Below are 22,956 nucleotides of genomic sequence, written 5' to 3'. Positions count from 1 at the left end.
AGAACCACAGTATTCTGAGATGACCATGTTACACAGCAGTTTATTAAACTTAACCCATGATCTTTCATTAAATGACTTCTAGGCTATATTTTATCCTTTGATAACTCAGTACTGATTTTGTCTACTACTTAAAAGACATTAAGGGACAAATGCAAAACCTGTTTCTAAAAGGTCTTTGGGGATTTGTTTTGATTCAATTTCTTTTAACAGAGTGTAAGGGAATTGCCTGAGAGCATCTTCCTTCACTAATACCATTTAGGATTAGTTTAGTCACCTCTACTGTCAGAGTTAGTTCACCTAGCAATGTAAACAGTATTGCAAATACTGGGGAATAATAACTGACAGACAAAGGATGATTTTCAAGGCATGAAAGCAAGAAAATACGTACTTATATTTTTCAGACTATTGAACTTTAGTTGTAATTATGTCTCTCCTACTGTTAACAGAAATTGTTAGGGGTTAGAAGCCACCTGCAGAGATCATTGAGTCCAACAGCGCTACCAAAGCAGGATCATCCAGTTCAGGTCACACAGCAGCACATCCAGGCAAGTTTTGAAAGTTTGAGAGAAGCAGACTCCACAACCTTTCTGGGCAGCCTGTTCCAATGCTCCATCATCCTCAGCATAAAGAAATGTCTCCTTACATCACCTCTTGTGTTTGTCCAGGTAGGGCGTAAATCCTGCCAGGCCAGTTTAACCCTTCCTTTCCTTCTCCCTGATTGCACACTCAGGAGTTGAGTGGATGTGATGGTTTGTGTGTTATCCACTCTCCCACAGTTTGGAAATCACGCAGACTAGAATCAGCAGCTCTGGAAATTACATGAAGCTTTATAGTTACAGCTTAGCACAACATACAAGCAGATATTTACAATATATACAGCTATATACAGAAACATACAATGTAAAAGGTAATATAGAAATACAACACACCTCCCAGAAACCTGAGTCCCCAGCAGGGGTTCTCAGCCACCCTTCCACCTTCTTCCCACCCCTCTTACTTACCCTATATCTTGCCTTATGTTTAAGGTAGTATGGAGGATCGGCCGGGGGGTTAGGAAGCAGATGGATTTAGTCACACAGATGGCAGGTTAGGTTAGAGACAGAGCCAGAAGTTCAGCCCAAATCCCAGAAAGTGACTGTGTTATCTATGTTTTTGTTCTTGTTCTTATACATCTCAGCAAGCCTATGAGTGAAGTAGACATCACAATTGTTTCCCTTTCACAGCCTGTAATCTAATTCTTCTATGAAAACAATCTAGCTAGCTTCAAAGTAGCACAGTTGATGAGCAAACAGTGGGGGAGGGGAGGAGCGCTGGTGGCAGCAAAGCCCTGAGAGCTAGAAGCTTAGCACCTCCAAGGCATGAATCTTTGAATTCATTGGTCAAAACAATTATGGTAGTGCCTATTGGCCAGTCTCATTTTCAAAACAATATATTTAATGAGGGGTGATTTAGAAACTGTGCCTTTCCTGTGCTGACTCTTCACCATTAAGACCACCCGATTTGTGGCTTGTTTAACTGGGAATCATGTTGACCATGTGTTTGCAGCTTGCACCATCAGTTTAGCGTCAACACAGTTCTTCTTTCCTTCCCCCTGCCTGGAATATTTATATTTTTTCTTCGGGATCATAATCATGGGTGTTGGAAGCATCTTTCTACAGGAAAATTACTCAGGGCTCAATGAGTACATATGCTAGAGTTAATGCTGATACTCCATAGGCATATTTAAAAATTTTCCTGTTTTTTTTGTCCCTATTTTCCAATTTCTGATTGTTTAAACTGTTTAATTCTGTTTGTAAATACCCTTTGTGTAACTACTTCCTGCTGACTGAAATTCAAAGAATCTCAGGAAATTTTGAATATTAATAGTAAAAATTAATGTTCCAGTTGATATTAATATCCACAATTAATAACTGGTTATTAATTTCTACAACAGTATTCCGGCTTGTATCCATTGTTCTTTGCCTTATCACTAGGCATCACTGAAAAAAGACCATCATCTTCATCTTGACACCCACCTCTTAGATATTTATTGACAATGATAAGGTCTCCTCTCAGCCTTCTCTTCTCAAGATTAAATAGTTCCAGTTCTCTCAGTCTTCCTGCACAGGAGAGAGGTTCAAGTCCCACAGTCATCCTTTTAGCTCTCATTTGGACTCATTCTAGCAAGAAACAATCAGGAATTATCTTTTTCTCCAAGTCAGTTTGGTTTTAAGAATTATACCTTTTTTTAGCACTTGGGGGAAAATATATCTGTTTTGAACATATTACTTGAAGAATTTGGAAAACATTTTTGCATGAAAGCCATTAAGAGAGGCAACAGAGGTTGAGGAAAATATTCTAAATTCTAAATAGGCAAATCCAAAATTTGGTAGTTGTATTTCCAGTCTGCAAAGCATTGTGATAAGGTTAGTAAGCAACCTTTCTCTCTGGTCAATATTGCAGTTCTGGTGTAGCCAAGAGCAAGGTCAATAACTACTTCACATTGACTCTGCTTTTTCAATGGTATGCTTTGCAGTCTGTAACTTTAGTACTCAGTAAAGAGGGACAAACAGCAAGCAGGCACATCCCAAAAATTTCTACAGAGTGTTTTCCTCAGGATACTTGAAGAAACTGTTTGACAAATGCTTCCATAAATAAGATTGGTTCACAGTGTTTACTTGAGGGAAAAAGAAAAAAAAAAACCAACCAAAACCAACAAAAAAAAAGATAAAGAAACAAATACACACACAAAAAAAAAAAAAAAACCACACCACACAAAAAAAACCACTAATGCCAACTAAACAACCAAACAACCAAAACACAACCAAAACACTACCAAAACACTAAAAGACAAAATTCCATTTGCTAACAGCACTGTTCTGTTAATAAGTTTCTATGATAGTAAAGAAGCATCTTTAGTTATAGCTGTTAGAGGGTAACCTTATTGGGTTGTAATGAAAATATCTTAGCTGTGTTTTTTTTTTTTTTTTTTTTTTTTTTTTTTTTTTAATATAGTCATCATTGTTTTACCATTCTGTCTGAAAGATTTTTTTTTTTCACTTTGCAGCCACATGTTATGGGATCTCGTCAAGAGGAGAATAGTAAGAAGTGGCTGATGAGAGCAAATGGGAAGACAGAGATTTTCTTTTCTGCTGCAGCTCTTAGACCAATTTCAGTTGTCTGGGAGACTGCACACTTAAAACTATCATGTTGCCTTGTTCCTTTGAAGCTTTTGCCTCTCCTTACATGAAAGAATTTCCCTTACATTTTTCAATGTTTAACCTCCTTTTGTAAGGAGGAAGTGAGGCAGAATAAGGATGAGGATGAGGTGGAGGAGAAGGAAGGTAGTGTTGAGACCTGGGTAATTAAGCCTTTCTTCATGAAGATGACAATCTGTTTCACTGCCAGCTCCCCCTTTGGGTATGTGAAAGGAAGAGTTCTTCTTGCATTGTCTGCTTTGTTTCCAAAATCCAGGTATCTTTGTCTGATTATCACAGGAAAAAATAATTAGTTTTTTAGAGCATCTTTCACACTGAGGAAAATGCATATCCATTTTACATTTATTCCTTGCTACAAATAACTGCAAATTCCAGTATGTATATTTCCAGCTGTTGTAAATCCTATGTAAGTAGTTGATCCGCCCTTTTATTCACATTTATTCTGACTTCATGTCACTCTTCTATTGCATTAGGTATTTCCCTCCTCCTCTTGACCATTGCTGCTTAATGTAATTTTTTCTCATAGAATGTTTTGAGATTTGCTAAGCAATCTGTAAACATTGAATATTAAATGGTAGTTATGAGTTTTTTAAACTTAGTTTCTCTTGATAGTGTGAATGTTTGGTATAGAAAACAATTTCTACCAATAAATACCTGATTAAGATGATAATTTAATTACTTTGATGGAGCTGCCACTCATAATGCTTCCTATCTGTCTTTCTGGGGTAGGCAAGGTTATTTCTTCTTTAGAGTGGGACATAATTCATGTGTTTGTGTCAACCTTTTTGATCACCCTCTTTTTTAAGTTTGTAGGTTTGTGCTGAAGTTTAAAGTCTTCATAAATGCGAGCTGTACAGGGAAGATGTGCTGTGAAATCATGGCTCCCTGAAGGCTCTGCAACAGATAGTGTAGCCTTCATCACTGAATAACTTCTTCACAATTTTTCAATTGTCTATGTTTTCATTTCTATAGACAGTCTCTGAGAAGCACTAAAACTGAGAACATGCTCTACTATTAAAATATTTATCTGTTTTTTTTAAACCAGTTAACAACAAAAAAGAACTGTCAGCTGCACCGTCCTGTACTGAGGAAGTACAAGATACTCTGCCTGATACAAATATGCTAAACGTTCTGCTCTAAAATACTATCTTTTAAAATAATTAGAAACAGTACATAGCTTAAAATGCCAAATTTTTTTTTTTTTAGTTCTCAGGTAATACTAAGTTAGAAGAGCTGTGCCATAAATCAGACAAGTTATTTTAGCTCTGCAAAAAAACAACAAATGTAAATCTATCTTTCCTAACAGAGACACAAATCACAGTTTACACTAAATACATTTCACGAAAATCACAGAAATCACAGGAATGGTTGGGTTGGAAAGACCTTGTGATGGTTTGGGAGTTACCCACCCCCCTACACTTTAGAAAATCACCCAGACTAGACTCAGACAGCTGGAAATTAAAGAATGAAGCTATATTTACAGCTTAGCACAATATACAGGCATATATACACAGTTATATACAAATTAAAAGCAACACAAAAACACAATACCCCTCCCAAAAACAGAGTCCTCAAGAGGGTTCCTAACACAAACCCCCTTCCCCTTCCCTCTTTCCCTCCCTTCAGAAATAACCAGATCAACCCACTTATATCTCATGTGATAAATCTGGAGATGTGAGAGATGTCAAAAAGTGACAACAATGAGGTTAGAGGAAAAACAGGTTAGGTGGATTAGAGATTTAAAGGCAGAGTCAGCCAGAGACCGGACTGCCAGAAAGAAGGCACAGCCCAGTGTGAGAGCTGAGTGATGTGTGTGTGTTTGAAGCACCTATCTTATCTCTATTTTGACTAGTTGTGTTTCACAACAGAAGAATGAGTGATATAGGGCACATGTTGTTTTTCTTCTCACAGCTAAGGATTTAATTTCTCTCAGTGAAAATTAGCACATACCCTCAGGATCACTAAGTCAAACCAATAACTCTACTCTAGAAGATTCAGCCTAAACCATATCCCCAAGCACCACATCCAAATGACCCATAAACACATCCAGGATTGGCAACTCAACGACCTTCCTGGGCAACCCATTCCAATGTCTGATCACTCTTGCTGCAAAAAAAAATTCCCTATATCCATCACAGGCCTACCCAGTTGAAGCCTCAAGCCTCTTATTCTACCACTATTTACCTGTGGGAAGAGACCATCAGCAGCCTCTCCACAATGTCCCTTCAGGTAGCCGTAGACTGTGATGAGGTCTCCCTTAGGCCTCCTCTTTTTCAAACTAAACAGCCTCAGCTCCCTCAGTTGTTCTTCATAAGCTTTATTCTCTCTTCATCAGCTTTGTTGCTCCCCTCTGCACTCGCTCCAGTACCTCACATCTCTCTTGTAATGAGGTGCCCAAAACTGAATACAGTACTTGAGGTGTGGCCTCACCAGAACTGAGTACTAGAATTACCTCCCTACTCCTGCTGGCCACAGTATTTCTAATACAAGCCAGGATGCCATTGGCTTTCTTGGCCACCTGGGCACATTGCTTGCTCATATTCAGTTGCTTGTCTGTTACAACCCCCAGGTCTCTTTCTGCCAGACAGCTTTCCAGCCACACTTCCCCAAGCCTGTAGCATTGCTTGGGGTTGCAGTGGCCCAAGGGCATTTGACCTTGTTGAAGATCATGTCATTAACATTAGCCCATAGATCCAATCTATTCAAGTCCCTTTGTAGAGCCTTCCTACCCTCATGGTGATCAACAGTACTACCTAAGCTGGTGTCATCTATAAACTTACTGATGACACATTCTATGTCTTCATCAAGGTCATTAATAAAGATGTTAGATAGAAGTGGACCCAACATTGAGCCCTGAGGAACATCACTTGTGACCAGCCACCAGCTGGATTTAATGCCATCGACCAGCACCCTTTGAGCCCTTTCATCAAGTCAGTGTTTTATGCAGCAGAGCTATGCTCATCCAAGCCATGAGCAGTCAGTTTGTTCATGAGAATTCTGTGGTTCATCAGGCAGGACCTGCTCTTCATAAACCCATGCCATCTGCTCTGATGCCCTGGTTGCTCTCTGTATGATGTGTAATGGTGCTTGAGGTGACCTGCTCCATGACCTTCCCTTATACAAAGGTCAGATTGACAAGCCTATAGCTTCCCAGGTCCTCCTTCCTTCCTGTCTTGTAGATAAGTGTCACATTTGCTACCTTCCAGTCCATTGGCATCTCCCAAGTTAGCCAGGACTTCAGGTAAACATGGCAAGAACATGTGCCAGCTCCTTCAGCACCCTTGGGTGTAGTTCATCCAGCCCCACAGACTTCTGTGCATCTAAGTGGGATAGTTATGCCTTTTTTTTTTTTTAGTTTGTTTAAATCTAAGTCAAATTTGATGGGCAGTGCCAATTAGAAAAGCTATATTCATGATATTATTGCAAAGTACTTTACAATACATAGAATATTGCAGTATTAAATACGTAGTATATAAAAATTCATCACCTAAGAAATGCATTTGGTTAGACTTTGGTTTGGTATATATCAACAAAAGCACTCTTCTTGTCTACTGTAGGCAAAACTGTAGAATAAGCCCGGTGATTCTGAGTAAAGTAAACTTCACATTGTCCTTGAAGCATATACCCTGACAACTCATTGTAGAACACTGACTACAGAACTTAGGACAAATAGATTACAAAGCTAGTTTATTCAGCTATTGTATTTTGTCTGAGCCCTTTCTGAACTTGGAGCAGTCATTGCAGCAGGGAGCACTAATTGCTCATTTGCTGCAGTAACCTTTTCAACTGGACAGCATCTCATGTCTGATTTCATGTTGATATCTCTTTCGTTTAATTACAGTGTCCTCATAGAGACAGAGCCTAGTGCTGCAAAGTGTCGTATAGTGCCTTCAATGGACTTGCTGTGCTCTACAGAGGTTTACTTTAAAAACAGAGTAACGTGAGAATGTCTTCTGTGCACTTTATTCTCATGCTTTGTATGCTTGCCAAACCTATGCCAGCAGTAAGGGTACATGACTATAGTATGCATGTTGAACCTTCTTCAAAAATCATTTGTGAAAGAAGGCAATTGCTCAAACTAACTTAGGTAAATATTGCCTATTTGGATATGAAAGGAACCAAATATAATCAGAAGAGGGGGAAGGAGTAAGGAAGAAATAAAATTTTTCTTTTCTTTAAGGATTACTCAACCCAGAAATGATTGATATGATTAATGATCATAGTAATTTTTGTGGAGGCAGGGAATTAATGTGGCCAAGTCAGAAATTTTATACAAAAATAGAGATATTTTATTTTCCCAAAAGCCCGCCCCCAAACTATATACAGAAATTAATTTAGTTTTAATTACCAGATTCAGTTCCTTCGAGAAGATCTACCGGATGCCATAGATAATCTGACTATTTCGGAAGTCAGAAGTTGGAAAAGGCTTTATCTATTAATTGAATAGCTTTTCCCACTTACTAATAAAGCTGAGCCAAAATAACTCACGGTCAGGCTGACTTGGTCCCACGACCTGTCCCTCTTGCTCTCTTCTGATGCCGTACAAGAGTTGTTTGCACAAAAGACTTTAATGGGTGAAGCAGTGCTTTGGATCATTGGGCTCTTACTGTATCCAGGCCAGGCAAGAGGGGGGAGAACTCAGGCAGGCAGGAACACTCAGGCGGGAAAGAACTCCAAGGTGGGAACCTCAAAGGCAGGAAGTCCCCCAATGTTTATATCCTCTCTATACAAAGCGCAGAGTTACCACTGCTTGGGCATGAAGGCAACAGCCAATTACAGCCCGATTCCAGCACGGGCACTGCATGGGTCACCCCTTGTGCCGGAAGGGCCAGTTGCTCTCCCTCTTCATGCCTGCAGGGCAAGGTGGGGGCGGGGGGGGGGGGGAGTGAGGGGGAACCAGGCGGCTTTTCCTCTCCCATTCAAGCCACAGAGGTAGAGGAATTTAGGGGTATACAGGACTCCAGGACAGTAATGATAATGTCTATTGTTTACACTAAAATACTGGGACTACAAAGCTTTTGCTTGCTTGTTTATTTTTTGTTTGGTTTGGTTTATTTTTTTCAGGGGTGTGTGTGTTCTGGTTTCAATTGGTTGGTTGGTTGTTGGTTTGGGTTTTTTGGTTGGTTTTGGTTGTTGTTTGGGTTGGTTGCTTTTGGTTTTACTTTTTTTTTCACCAAGTAATATAAGAGACCACTTTTTTCCTTTTATTTTTAAAATCTTTAAATAGTTGCACCATGATAAGTGTGCCTTTCATGCAATGTCAAATGACAATAAGATTTGTCTCCTAGAGCTGGCTAAACCAGCAAGAGGAACTAATAGTCATAGAAGTTTTCCACTGTAATAATTACCTCTTTTGGTTTGAATATTTCTCTATCACAATTTCACTGGTGCAATTTAGACTGTAAAGATGGTATTTGTCAACATTGCTTAGCACCATCACAGCTAAATTTTCATAGGGTTATTCTACAGAGCAATAGACAAATTGTCTGCATCTGGAATTCTATTAAATGTATTTTAATTTTCGAGTTTGCATATTAAAGGAATATCCAATAGTCAAGGTGGTGAGAGGTTTTTTTTTAAATTTAGTTTGTCTTGCTTTTGATGAACTGATGCTGAAAAAAAAATAAATCTGTCCTTCCATTCACTGTTGCTGTATCCAAAAAAAAGTTTACCGGACAAATTTCACATCTCTCAGTCTTGTCTATCAAAACGTATTATTTCTTCTGCTTATGTGAAACACATTTCAGCTTTGAAAGGTAATTTAGCAAGGTAGATGAGTACACAGTAGGTAATAAAATAAATGAAAATTATTTTTGCCTATCTTTAGCCCAACCTCCAATCTTCCTTCTTCAGATACATACCTGTAATTAAGTATGAGCATGAAGGCCTTCAGACACACCTGAGTAGCTAAGCATTTGCACCACTGCACTAGAGGCTGTTTTTTTGATTGTGAGGTGTTAATAGTGACTGGATATAGGACTTGCATTATTCTGCACTGTTATCTTAATCCTGTTTGAATATATTTTAGACAATTTAAAACCCATAAGTGAGATATGAAATCTAGCAGATGTATTTCTATTAAAAGTAAAGAGCTCTGATATTAAGTTAGATGTTTTTACTTGATTAGGAGACCAAAAATTAAAATTAAATTGGACTAAAAGAAGAAAATCTGGGATATAGCCATATCTTGAAATGTTTTACAAATGGGTGATGATGGACGTACTGCATAAAGAATGTTCTTTTCTTTACTTTCCTGAAGTTTATCTTCACCATCCTTACGGATCATCGTAACATTCTGGGGTTTGGGTTGTTTTTTTTGTTTGTTTGGTTTTGTGGGGTTTTTGTTTGTCTGTTTGTTTTCTGGCAAGCTTTACCTATATGCAAGAAGGTTAGGTGAATTCAGTGAAACGTGCAGAAAAAATATCCTAAACTGTTATGTGTTTACTTGAGCTTTGGCCAGATTGAGGTATACCATTTTCTTTGTTTTGGATAATTTTACTGATCTTAATCTAAATGCTAAATTTAATTTAATATTTGTGTTTCAGCAAATAAAATACAGACTGAATAAAACCAGACATCAGTGACTAGTTATTTTGAGCCTGCCATAACTTTTGGATTTTGCACTTATTTAACTTTCTGCCTTCATCTACTAAGAGGAAACATGACAGAGAAAAGGCTTTCTGTTTCTTCTTTTCGACATGTACAGCAAGAACAAAGAGAATAATCAAAGACTACTTTGTGAGATCCATCCATCTGTCACAATGTTTCATAGCATACTACTACAACTACAAAATCTAGTATGAAAATTTGAAATAAAATAAATGTAAAATGAGTGGGGTTTTCCCTCTGAGTTAATAAACTCAGTGGTGAAATACATGTTCTACAACCTAACAACACATAATATGGCCCTGGTTATTTGTACTTACACTAAAATTCAAACTCAAAGTCTGAAAGTGTTCATATTAAGATACTTTGTCACAGCCTCTATCTAGTTACAATGATGATATGAAAACCTATTGAAAATTATATTTATTTGCTCTTGAAAAAATAGCAACAGGGTAGTGCAGCAGAGATGAGGTTCACTAACAGCCCTGAGAAGATGTGACTCTTTCTGCTTAGAAAACAGCTAGCAAGACACTGCAGGCAACAGGAAAAAGAGACAGGAATTCAACACCAAGAAGTATCCATTTAAGACATCAATTGTTGTAATGCTGCATTATAAAATATTGTACTGCTAAATGAAATCATTATTAACAAAATGTCATCTGCAAACTGTTAAGGGAGGAAGGGAAAAGATCTGAGAAGTTTTGACACAAAAAATAGTAGGACTAAAAATATTCCCATAGGACAAAGTTCCTTATTACTAGAAATTACATTTGACAGGTGTCAGTTTGTCAGTAAGAGTTGCTTAACTTTGATATATTTTTTTTCATTTGCAGAGATATATTAACTACTTTGGCAAGACAAATTGGCATAATTAAGACGGGAATATTAAGTGCTTGAATTCGAAAAGCACTCCCAATTTCAAACCCACAATTATTTATAGCCATACATAGTAGCAGTTAGATTGATAAGAGCTAGGCACGTGATCTAGCCAGTGGAACAGTTTTTCACAGCATGATAGCAAAGTAACTCACTTCCATTTGTCCCTACCATTGAAGAATGGTAGGGACATAGAAGATGCTTCTATGTATTAATAATACAATAGAAATGCAATTATTTTGTTGTCCTGTATCTTATTTCCTGTAAGACCTGCCCAGATCTTACAGATCTAAATGGAGTAACTTCAAAAAATACTGGCATTACTTATTCCTCATAAGTATATATTTCAACTTTCCTGTTTTACATTACTACTCTTGCAGTAGAGCCAGAAGTCCAGAAAATACAATAATACCTCAGGAAGTCCATGCATATTCTGTAGTGTTAGCTTGAGTTACTAGAGTTTTATAGTTTGCCATCTGTTTTTTTTTCATTGAAGGTAAGAGGTCTGCACAGGTGATGGTTGTGACAGTGACAACTGCAGCAGAAACAACAGACAACTGTGGTCATCTAGGGATGTTTTAAGCAGATATTCTTGTCTGTAATCTACAGCTGGTCTCTCAGTCCTATCCTGATCTATTTCAGAGCATCCTAAATTTGTCCTCTTCAAAATTACACTGTTGCTTGCTAGATAACTGGCATATAGCTAACAACTTACAAGTTCAGCGTGAAAAGCTGAACTTAGTATGGAGGCTCATCTGCCACAGTCTGAAACTCATTGTTTTCCCTTTGCCTGTCCCTAACACATTCTAAACTCTAAACTAGGCAACATGTGAACTATTAACTCCATGAAGATGTTTGTTAGTGGTTTCCAAATGATACATGTCATCTTATTACTTACCATTTCAAATTATTTCACCCACTATGGCATAAGCCATGAATTAAGACCAACTAATCTGGGAGCACAACTGTCCCTTCCATCCATGTTATAAACGGTTTTATTATGATATCCAAGATATTTTCAGTTAAAAATATACCAGTCAGGATAAATAAATATATACGAGTTGCAGCAACCACCCATTCAGACAGTTCATGAGTATATAAACAGGTGTATGTAGAGGCTTTTGCTTCCAAAATTATATTAAATAGTTTTATTTATCACATTATAAAGGAGATGACAGTACAATATTTCTGTGGAAGTCAACCACTAGAGATTATGTCAGCAGAAAAAAATCCCATATCTGAAGGAGAAAGTAATCTTGTAGATACAGCTCCTTTTTCAAACAGGCTGTTCCTTTTTCACACTTCAGGAATTTCCATGTTTACTGGAAAGTTGAGAGGGAAAGTAGATATGTCCATACAGCTTGCATGTGGTCACTTGTTTGAAGAGCTACAAAGAAGAGAATAAAAAAAACCCTTATTCCCTAAGAAATGTCTTGAGCTGTGCAGGGAAAGAAAAGAAAACAACCTACACAAAACAACCAACTAACAAACTAACAGGGAGAGAAAAGAAGAAATTAATAGATATACAATTGTTAAGTAACAAGCTTAATAGATCTCTAAAAAAGTGATGAGAAAGCTCCAGCATGCTGGAGAAATATTACAGCTACAGGTCCCCTTCTAGCAGATTATTAGTTCCAAGCAGAGTACGGGTTCCAGGAAGTTTCAGGATACTTATACATTGCTGTGAACATCGTATTCTTGCCAATCTGAATCTTCACAGATGATGATGACTCCTCAAAACACTAAAAAGAGTGACAAAATTATGTGAAGACAGGATCTTAGCTAACCAGGGTACCATGAGTTTGCATATCCTGTCATTTCCTGAAGCCCTGAGAAACTGAGAGAGGTCACATATTTCCTCAAACTAGTTTAAGGTAAAGTACCAGCTGTCATAAATTTCTTAATACAGCCATATAAATTTGCAGTGTTGATCCTCCCAACACAGCATATAAGAACTCTGTCCACTGCTCCTCAGGGACATTATTATTATTTCAAGAGCACAAGGAGAAAGTGTGAAATAGGGAAGGGAGTCTTATGGCATTCAGGCAAAAGCACGTGTGGAAAAAGAGCAGCAAAAGTGAGCGAAATAAAAGAACAGGAAGGAAAACAGGGAAGCAAAGCAAGAAAGAAACAAAAAGAGCATCTCAGTGTAGGAGTTGTAAAAAGTTACCAAAATGTAAAAAGGAAGTGAGAGTGAAGTAGAATTGTGACTGTCTGAGCTAAAGCACGACATGGGAAATCATCGGTGTCACAGAGCACAGGCTGTGCAAGAAGAATCATAGAATAGAATCATAGAATCAATCAGGTTGGAAGAGACCTCCAAGATCATCCAGTCCAACCTATCACCCAGCCCTGTCCAGTCAACTAGACCATGGCACCAAGTACCTCAGCCAGTCTTTTCTTGAACACCTCCAGGGACAGTGACTCCACCTGGGCAGCCCATTCCAATGCCAATCACTCTCTCTGGCAAGAACTTCCTCCTAACATCCAGTCTAGACTTCCCCTGGCACAACTTGAGACTGTGTCCCCTTGCTCTATTGGTGGTTGTCTGGAAGAAGAGACCAACCCCCACCTGGCTGCAATGTCCCTTCAGGTAGTCGTAGACAGCAATGAGGTCACCCCTGAGCCTCCTCTTCTCCAGGATAAACAACCCCAGCTCCCTAAGCCTCTCCTCATAGGATTTGTGCTCCAGACCCTTCACCAGCCTTGTTGAACCCATGAAGTGGAGTGTTTGAACAAAAAGGAGGTTAAAGAAATGGATCTCCATGAACAAGAATCAGGCTTGAAAACATGGGAGTTGTGAAAGTCTAAGAAGAGATGTGAGATAGTTTGAGGGAGTATAAGGTGTGGGAAAAAAAAAGTATAGTGTTTGAAGAAACAATTATAGGTAATATAAGAAGTAGGAGAGACTGTACCTCTGCACACAGACCTGCATGTTAAGTAGACCTGATGTTAAGGAAGTTGTTGTTATAGACAGAATGGGCAGAAATCCAGCTGTTTTCTGCCAGTGGCTTGTGGAACTAATGTGCAGCCAAAGCCAAATCATCAACAGATTTGTACAATTAATATTGTAGTTAGAAATGGGAATACCTAGACTTACAGCACTTAATATTAAAGGGTGTTGCAATGCACTAGAGTCTGAAAAATGGAAATCAGTAAGTAGGAAAACATACACATTGTAATAATTTGTCACAATATTTTTAGAGCTAATCTTACGATTTTTAGGGGGGTTCATTTGTGAGTATTGATTTATTTTCAATTTGTTGGATGCTGAGAAATGTCACAAACAGAAAAGGTTCTTCTCAAGTTCCTCTCAATAATAATCACATTTTTTTCCAGTTAGGAGACACAAAAGAAGCCTAGGAATCTGTCTGTGTTTATTTATTTATTTGTTTATTGGTTTATTTGTTTTATACAAATATTCTTTCTATTCATTATTAATAAGCTAGATGTGACCATGCCATGAAATAATTTGATTTACTTTGGAATATTAACTGATCTCTTTTTCTTTCGATGTACATATGGGTATATGCAACTTGGCAGTGGATCCCATACAGTCTGTAGGATCAATGTATTTACCCCCCTCACTCCTTTCTTTATGTGTCTCTGTAGGGGACTGGGTTGATTAACCTAAATGTATCTTTACATGTTTATTTTGGATTTCATACTTTAGTGATTCATTTACACTAGACATGTCTGGCTGATAATGTTTGTTAGTCAACATATTTTTGGCAAGATAGGAACCCGTAACTTGCTATAACTGGAAACAGTTATAGCCCATATTTTAGGGTGATAAGAGCTGCTTTAGCATAACTGATTGCAATAATTAAGGGAATATTATTGCATTACAGCTAAATTCTGGTTTGATGACATGTGGCCTAGAGCAGACAATAAACTCAGCTTCAGCGTAACAGCATTAATCATTCTCTAATAAAATCATGAAATGTCAACATGTACAAGCCTAATTGCAATAATGACCTCAAATTTGGGCATTTCTTTTGTATTAATCCTACTAGCTAGGTAAAACTATCTAATAGAACCACGGAACTCTGACATGAATGGGTCTAATTGTAATAATCACTCCAATCATGGGTACTTTCCTAAGTTAATCTCACTAACATTCATTAAAATTTCTGCCAAGAGTTAAATATTTACCTAGGAAGACAGTGGTGTTTCAATTTTCAGTGAACTCTTGATACTTCAATAACTTAGGTTTTAAAAGTGAAAACAAAACTTAATCAGAAATTAAATGCTGCTTATTTTAGTTCATTTGTTTTGTTTTTCTCTTCTCTGCAAGTCAAATTAGTCTTCCTATAGCAGTTTCAGTCTGTTGTTACATTTATTGCAACCAGCTTTTTAAGTATTAGAATTGTTTGTTTGTTTGGATTTTGTTTCTTCTTTTTACACCATTCTGGTCTCAGTCTGATTTTAACTGCAGTGTTCATTTTGGTCCTGTGGCAACATAAAAAATGTCTCATTGATATTCAGTAAAATCTCAGCCTTTATTATCTTCTGTGGCAAGGAAGGAGAACTTCTGATATGTATGTAAGCTTATTTTCTTTTTTAAAATAGTAATTTCTTTCCAGAAACAAAGACAATTATTAATGTACCTCTGAAGATAAATCCCAGGAGCAAATTCTCAGTTGTAATTACACTGAATTACATTAATCCTGGTAGTAATATGAACTTCAGTGTATTACAGCAATAATGAATTTGGCCCATTGATATTAAATCTTTTTTTTCACATCTGTTGTGGCAAACATCCTTTTTTGTGTAATAAACCCAAAGTGTGCTCTAATAAGTGTGAAAGAATAACCACAGTTCCACGGGCAGAATGATGTTTATGTGCATGAAAGAAAGCCATAAGAGGAAAGAGCATAGTAATTCATTTTCTGAGAATTTGTAGACAGCTTGATAGGCAGGGTCTCGAACCTTGATAGACATAATATGAAAAGAGTAAGTAAGTTTTGGAGTGACTAAAACAATATGTGAAGAAGGCTTTTCAGGTATGGACCTTTCCTCTTGCCACTTAGTGCTTAACCCAGATTGCCTCCCATCTCGCACATTAATCAAACAATTGCCCGTGTGTACACCCCAGCTGCTTGGAAACCTCATTTCTCATGCATGATGCCTTTTAGCAACTGTATCCAGGAGCAGCATTTAGCTCCTCTAAGTTTAAACTTTCACATTGCAGACATACCCAGATCTGTTGTTTAGAGTCCTCTTATAAGCACTGGATGGAAGCAGACCTTTATGAGTGCCCATTTCAGGTACTTCAAACCTCTTCACTAGGACATGCCTACAAAATGTTAGACAATATGAGAGGTGACTTTCCCCATACCTCACTTAAAACTTCCCTTCAGAGTTCAAGCATGAGTTTTTAAGATAAATGGACCAGTTCATCTACAGATACTTTCTACAAAGTCCTATGTGAATGTGGAAGTTAATGAGGTCTTGAGTCCTCTCTATTGTCAACACAAAAACTTGTCATAGGAAGTAAAATTTTGTAAAAAAATTTTGCTACTAATCGAACAATTTTATGTTGTCTAAACAGAAATTATTCACAGTCCCTACATTTGTAGAGAAATGCTAATTTTCAGACTTCCTATTTCTGGTTTTATCTCTGTTGACAGTTGCATTCTTCTTATCTCTCTTTTCAGAATGAAAAGCATAAAAGCTTATCTGCTTTCAAAAGCATTGTATCACACCTGTATGGTCTTTGACAGTGAACAATAATTTATTGTTCAAGATAGCAAATATGCGAGGTTTAGCAGAGAAAACATAGATGTCATCTGCACTAACTTCCTGATGTGTCTGCTGGAGGCACAGTGTACAGGTATATGAGACCACACTGGCATCTCTGATGATATAAAAAGAGAAATAATGTGATGTCTGATGGAAAATACACCTAGTATCAAGTGGGTTAAGAAACTTTCAGGATTAATTGAGGGATTTAGGAGCATTAATAGAATATAATCAACCTTTTTCTCACTCTTAGGAACACATTTAGTGTGAAGGTCAATAAAGCACTGCACCTAACACAAAAGTACAAAATTGTTGCTATCATTAACTATATGGATGGAATGACTGAAAGAAATGCAATACAGAGTGCTTGAAAAATGCAAAACCAGTCTGGGTCCAGCACAAAATCTGAGGCCAGCCACAGAAATTGTGACTGAAAGATGTCAAGACCTAAAATAAAATGTTTATTATTGTCACTTATACATTAGAAAAACCTGCTGCCTTCTGAGAACTAGACTTCAGGTCCTGTGTAATAGTTACATAAGTATTCTAAAACATCCATATAAATACTAAGTGAAATGTGTAGCAATTATATGTATCTGTCATTGGCAGCACACACTCTTTATGTTCTTACTGACACGGTTTTTGGCCAACAGAAAACTTTTTAAAATGTAAGAACTAATATTATGGCTCTACAATTCTGAGACTATGAGCTCTAAGCACAGCCATAATGCCTGTTTAATCCAGCTCAGTCCATAACTAGACGTCATTTTCAGAAAAAAAATTAAATTTAATATTGGTGTGGAGTAACAGGGGGGGAAATAGAACTTAATCCTCATAAGTCACCAATTTCCAGTTCATCTGACAGCAAAGGTCCTTTCATCACTGTTGTTAGCTGAAAGTGCTAATCAGTCTTGCAAGTCTAATTGTAATAATGACTGAAGGGTTTGGTGGGAGCGTTCTCAGACTTCACCAGTAGAGTCACAAGGGCCATGACTCTGTTGATGAAAAGTGACACTCAAATATTCATGCAAAAGTTCCTGTAATGTCACCAAGAATTCTGCTTCTGTGACAGTAAAGGTTTGGCCTTTATGTTTTAGCTTTACCTCAAGATTGTATTAATCATATTCTTAGGGAGTTTTGCTACATTGATAGACCTGCTGGATGAGCAAAACAGCTTCTGAAGGAACTGGGGGGAAAAAAAGAGGGTGTATCACCTTTGGAAGGAGGGGAAGGCTTCTCCTGATGTGTTTAAGGATGTAGCCAGATTATGCAGGAGAAAAACAAGAGAGGCTAAGGCCCAGTTAGAACTTAGTCTGCCACCTCTGTGAAGGATAATAAAAAGCATTTTTATAAATTCATCAATTCTAAAAAGAAGGACAAGAAGAGCCTCCACTCCTTACTGGACCAGGAGAGGAACATTATAACTGACAACGAGGAAAAGGCTGAGGTCCTGAGTGCCTTCTTCATCTCAATTTTCAACAGTAAGGAGGGAGGAGTTCAGGGCAAGTGGCCTTTTGAACTGGGGGATGGGGTCAGGGAGCAGTGTGTTGCCCTGGAAATCCATGAGGAATTAGTTCAGGACCTGCTGAGCCACCTGGACACCCACAAGTCCATGGGACCTGATGGGATCGATCCTAGGGTGCTGAGAGAGCTGGCAGCTGAAATGGCCAAGCCACTCTCCATCATTTTCCAGCAGTCCTGGCTCACCGGAGAGGTCCCAGGAGACTGGAAAATGGCCAACGTGATCCCCATCCACAAGAAGGGTCGGATGGAGGAACCTGGGAACTACAGACCTGTCAGCCTGACCTCAGTGGCAGGGAAACTGATGGAGCAGGTTATCTTGCGGGTGATAAGAGCACACCTGAGGGATGGCCAAGGGCTCAGGTCCAGCCAGCATGAGTTTAGGAAGGGCAGATCCTGCCTCTCCAACCTGATCTCCTTCTATGATCAGGTGACCTGCTTGGTGGATGTGGGGAGGCCTGTGGATGTGGTCTATCTGGACTTCAGCAAGGCCTTTGACACTGTCCCCCACAGCAAACTGCTGGCTAAGCTGTCAGCCCATGGCTTGGATGGCAACACTCTGTGCTGGGTTAGGAACTGGCTGGAGGGCCGGACCCAGAGAGTGGTGGTGAATGCTGCCACATCCAGCTGGCGGCCAGTCACTAGTGGTGTCCCTCAGGGATCAGTGCTGGGCCCCATCCTCTTTAACATCTTCATAGATGATCTGGATGAGGGCATGGAGTCAGTCATCAACAAGTTTGCAGAAGACACTAAGCTGGGAGCAGATGTGACTGGGTTGGAGGGCAGAAGGGCTCTGCAGCGGGACCTTGACCGCCTGCACAGATGGGCAGAGTCCAATGGGATGGGGTTCAATAGCTCCAAGTGCCGGGTGCTGCACTTTGGCCACAACAACCCCATGCAGAGATACAGGCTGGGGACACAGTGGACGGATAGCAGCCAAACAGAAAGGGATCTGGGGGTGCTGATTGATACCCGCCTGAACATGAGCCAGCAGTGTGCCCAGGTGGCCAAGAGAGCCAGTGGCATCCTGGCCTACATTAGGAATGGTGTGGTCAGCAGGAGCAGGGAGGTCATTCTGCCCCTGTACTCTACACTGGTTAGAACACATCTTGAGTACTGTGTTCAGTTCTGGGCCCCCCACTTTAGGAAAGACATTGAGATACTTGAGCGTGTCCAGAGAAGGGTGACGAGGCTGGTGAGAGGCCTTGAGCACAAGCCCTATGAGGAGAGGCTGCGGGATCTGGGATTGTTTAGCCTGGAGAGGAAGAGGCTCAGGGGAGACCTATTTTCTTTCTACAACTACCTGAGGGGAGGTTGTGGCCAGGAGGAGGTTGCTCTCTTCTCTCAGGTGGCCAGCACCAGAAGAAGAGGACACAGCCTTAGGCTGCGCCAGGGGAGGTTTAGGCTTGAGATGAGGAGAAAATTCTTCACTGAGAGAGTCATTGGACACTGGAATGGGCTGCCTGGGGAGGTGGTGGAGTCGCTGTCCTGGAGCTGTTCAAGGCAGGATTGGACGTGGCACTTGGTACCATGGTCTAGGCTTGAGCTCTGTGGTAACAGGTTGGACTTGATGATCTGTGAGGTCTCCTTCAACCTTGGTGATACTGTGATACTGTGTGATACCTTCTGTGACATGGAGCTGACCACAAACTTGTATAGCTGTTTAGAGTTTTTCCTCGTCTTTAGAATTCAGAGTAAGTCAGTGCCTTTGCAGTCACAATCTATTTTCCAAAGGGCCCCTTTTAGAACATGACCTCATGTTTTTTATAGTTTTTGAAGTTTTTTTTTTTTTTTTTTTTTTTAATTTAAAGTGTAAGGGGATATTACCAGAGGAATTACTTATAATTCTGTTTAAATCTATAACAGATGGTGAATAGCTCAGTCCTAAATCCAAAATTGTTGTTCCTGGTATGAGAAATAACAGCTCAGCAGAAGATAGAAACATATTTCTTAAAGCTGGACTTCTGCTGGAAGAAGGTTTAACATCATCTCTACCGTATCTTCATGTACCTTCCCAGAAATATCCTATTTCAATACTGCTCATCAAACAAATTCACACAAGATGCTGTAATCCATGAATTGTGAGCAGTTTAAAAAAAAATTAGATTGTCTTCTGAAAAGGATTGTAACAGGGTGGAACTGTGGTGGAGGGGCAGCAGCCCCAAAACTGAGGCCTCTCTATGCCTCTACATGCCTGGATATGTTTTTCTGCCTGGACCCATGGCAGTAAACAGGTTGTGTAACAAACACATGCCCAATCCATGTACCTCTGGGATCCGCCCAGGTAATCCCCTATTGGGAGGTTCCAGGCAAACAGCTCCTGCCTATTAAGATAAGGTTTGGCTTACTGCCAACCTGATTGGTCACTTTAGATGTCCAAATGAGCCACGAATCTTGGCTCAGAGTCTATGAAGAGTGGTGCAGAGGTGCACCACGTGTTCAGACTGTTCAGGGTGTTCAGAGGATCAGACTTAGAGCTTCAGACTCATCTCTCTGATCCACAAAGCAGCACCTTGCTGCTCTGACCTGCTTGCATGGCCTAGACACAAAGTCAGGCCCTTACTCTCTTGAAAACAGTACTGAGGCTCAGACCTCTTGAGTTGATCTCAAGGTGCAATTAAGCTGTCTGTGAACCCTTTTAGAAGGAGAGCACATGCACGCCTGCACTTCATACATATATGGGGAGCCGAGAGCCCCCTGCTTAAGCCTAGAGCAGCCGTACTGTGGTGGTTTGGCTGTTATCCGCCCCCCACACTTTAGAAGGTGCCCCAGCTAACTCAGTCGGGTTCTGGGAATATAAATGAAGCTATTTATTTACAGCTAGCACAATATACAAGCAGATATTTACAGTATATACAGTTATATACAGAAATATACAAGTTAAAAGTAATACAGAAACACAACTCCCTTCCCAGAAACCTGAGTCCCCAGGAGGGGCTCTCAACCACCCCTGCACCTTCCCCCTGCCCCTCTCAACCTTACCCCAGTCCTAAGAAAGAATAGAGGTTCAGCCAAGAGGTTAAGAAGCAAAGATGAGTGGCAGGAGATGTTAGGGAGATGCAGCTTAGTCAAAGCCCAGCCTGAGAGTGAAGTCAAAAATGGTGAAAAGTGTTATCTAATGTTTACATTCTTCTTCAGCGGGACTCTGAGGGCAGGAGACATTACCAATGTTTTCCCTTTAACAGCCAATTATCTACTTTTTCTTACCAAAACATTCTAGCCTGCTTCAAACTAGCACAATCCACCCCTGTCTACTTCGCTCAGAGTATCACTGAGAATTATCTAATCTAATCTAAACCAATGTTTACACCAATGAATATTGCAAGTTCAGTTCACACTTCATTCCAGCTATCTCAGATGTAGGTGATTCAAAAGCTCAGAACAGTTTGTCTCCTCACAGATGAGACGAGAACAGGGACTCCCAGGTGTCGTTAGGTTCATGCTCACGTACTGTAGATTCTCTCGTAGATTCTTTCAGTGTTGGAAGCTGATGGTACCTAGAACAGAAAACTCCTAACAGCTTGTATTAGACACTCTGAATTTAGACTCTCTCAGTTAAGGTTAGATTTCTCTGTGGAATACACTGGATTTCACCATTCTCCTGCATAACCCAGTAGGTGTGACCAGGACCTTCAGCAGACACCACCCCTTGGACAGGTTTCCCTTCACCCAAAGGAGAAAATACCCAAACAGTTTTCCCTAACAGATTCTTTTCACGTACAACAGGAACTTTATAACCGTCTACTGTTTGGACCAAATCTGATTGTGCAGGTCCTGCTCTGTTTACTGAACCTCTACTATTTACCAACCAGGTAGCTTGTGCTAAATGTTTGTCCCAGTTTTTCAGAGTTTCACTCCCCATGGCTTTTAGGGTGGTTTTCAGCAAACCGTTGTAGCACTCAATCTTCCCTGAAGCTGGAGCATAGTAGGGTATATGATAGATCCACTCAATGCCATGCTCTTTGGCCCAATTTTTCACAAGATTGTTCTTGAAATGAGTGCCATTGTCAGACTCAATTGTCTCTGGAGTTCCATGTCTCCACATGATTTGTCTCTCCAAGCCAAGAATGGTGTTAACATGCAGTAACATGTGGAACTGGATAGGTTTCCAGCCATCCAGTGCTGGCCTCTACCATCGTCAGCACATACTGATTGCCAGAACAAGATTGAGGTAAAGTGATGTAGTCAATCTGCCAGGCTTCACCATACTTGTACTTCGACCATCTCTCACCATACCATAAGGGCTTGATTCGCTTAGCCTGCTTAATAGCAGCACAAATATCACAGTCATGGCTGACTTGGGTGATAGCGTCCACGGACAAGTCAATTGCCCTATCGCATGCCCACTGGTATGTTGCATCTCTGTCTTGATGTCCAGATGAATCATGGGCCCACTGAGCTAAGAACAGTTCACCTCAGTGTTTCCAATCAAGGTCAAAATCAGAGTTGGTATCAACTTGAGCAATCTTGGCAGCTTGGTCTGCCTGCTGGTTGTGGTGATGTTCCTCAGTAGCTCTGTTCTTAGGCATGTGTGCATCTACGTACTGCACCTTCACTGGAATTCTCTCCAGCCATGCATCAATGTCCTGCCATAGATCAGCACACCAAATAGGCTTTCCTTTCCTCTGCCAAACATTTTTTTTTTCCAGTCCTTTAGCCAACCCCATAGAGAATTGGTTACCATCCATGAGTCAGTGTAGAGGTAAAGGAAAGGAGAATTCTCATGTTCAGCCACATCAAGAGCAAGTTGGACAGCTTTTACCTCAGCAAACTGACTGGATTCTCCTTCTCCATCTCTCACTTTGGTAACTCTCCTGTTAGGACCCCAGACTGCCAACTTCCGTCTTCACTTGTTCCCAACAAGTTGACAGGAACCATCTGTGAAGAAAGCATAGTTCTTTTCCTGACCAGAGAGATAGGGAAGAGCTTCCTCAGCACAGATTATTTTCTCCTCTGGAGGTTTGATACAGCCTGTGCCTTCTGGCCAGGTGGTGATCACCTCCACCAGACC

The sequence above is a fragment of the Pogoniulus pusillus genome, chromosome Z (assembly GCF_015220805.1).
Source record: "Pogoniulus pusillus isolate bPogPus1 chromosome Z, bPogPus1.pri, whole genome shotgun sequence".
Lineage (NCBI taxonomy): Eukaryota > Metazoa > Chordata > Aves > Piciformes > Lybiidae > Pogoniulus > Pogoniulus pusillus.
The sequence above is the reverse complement of the archived record's forward strand: the minus strand, read 5'-3'. Positions refer to the sequence as shown.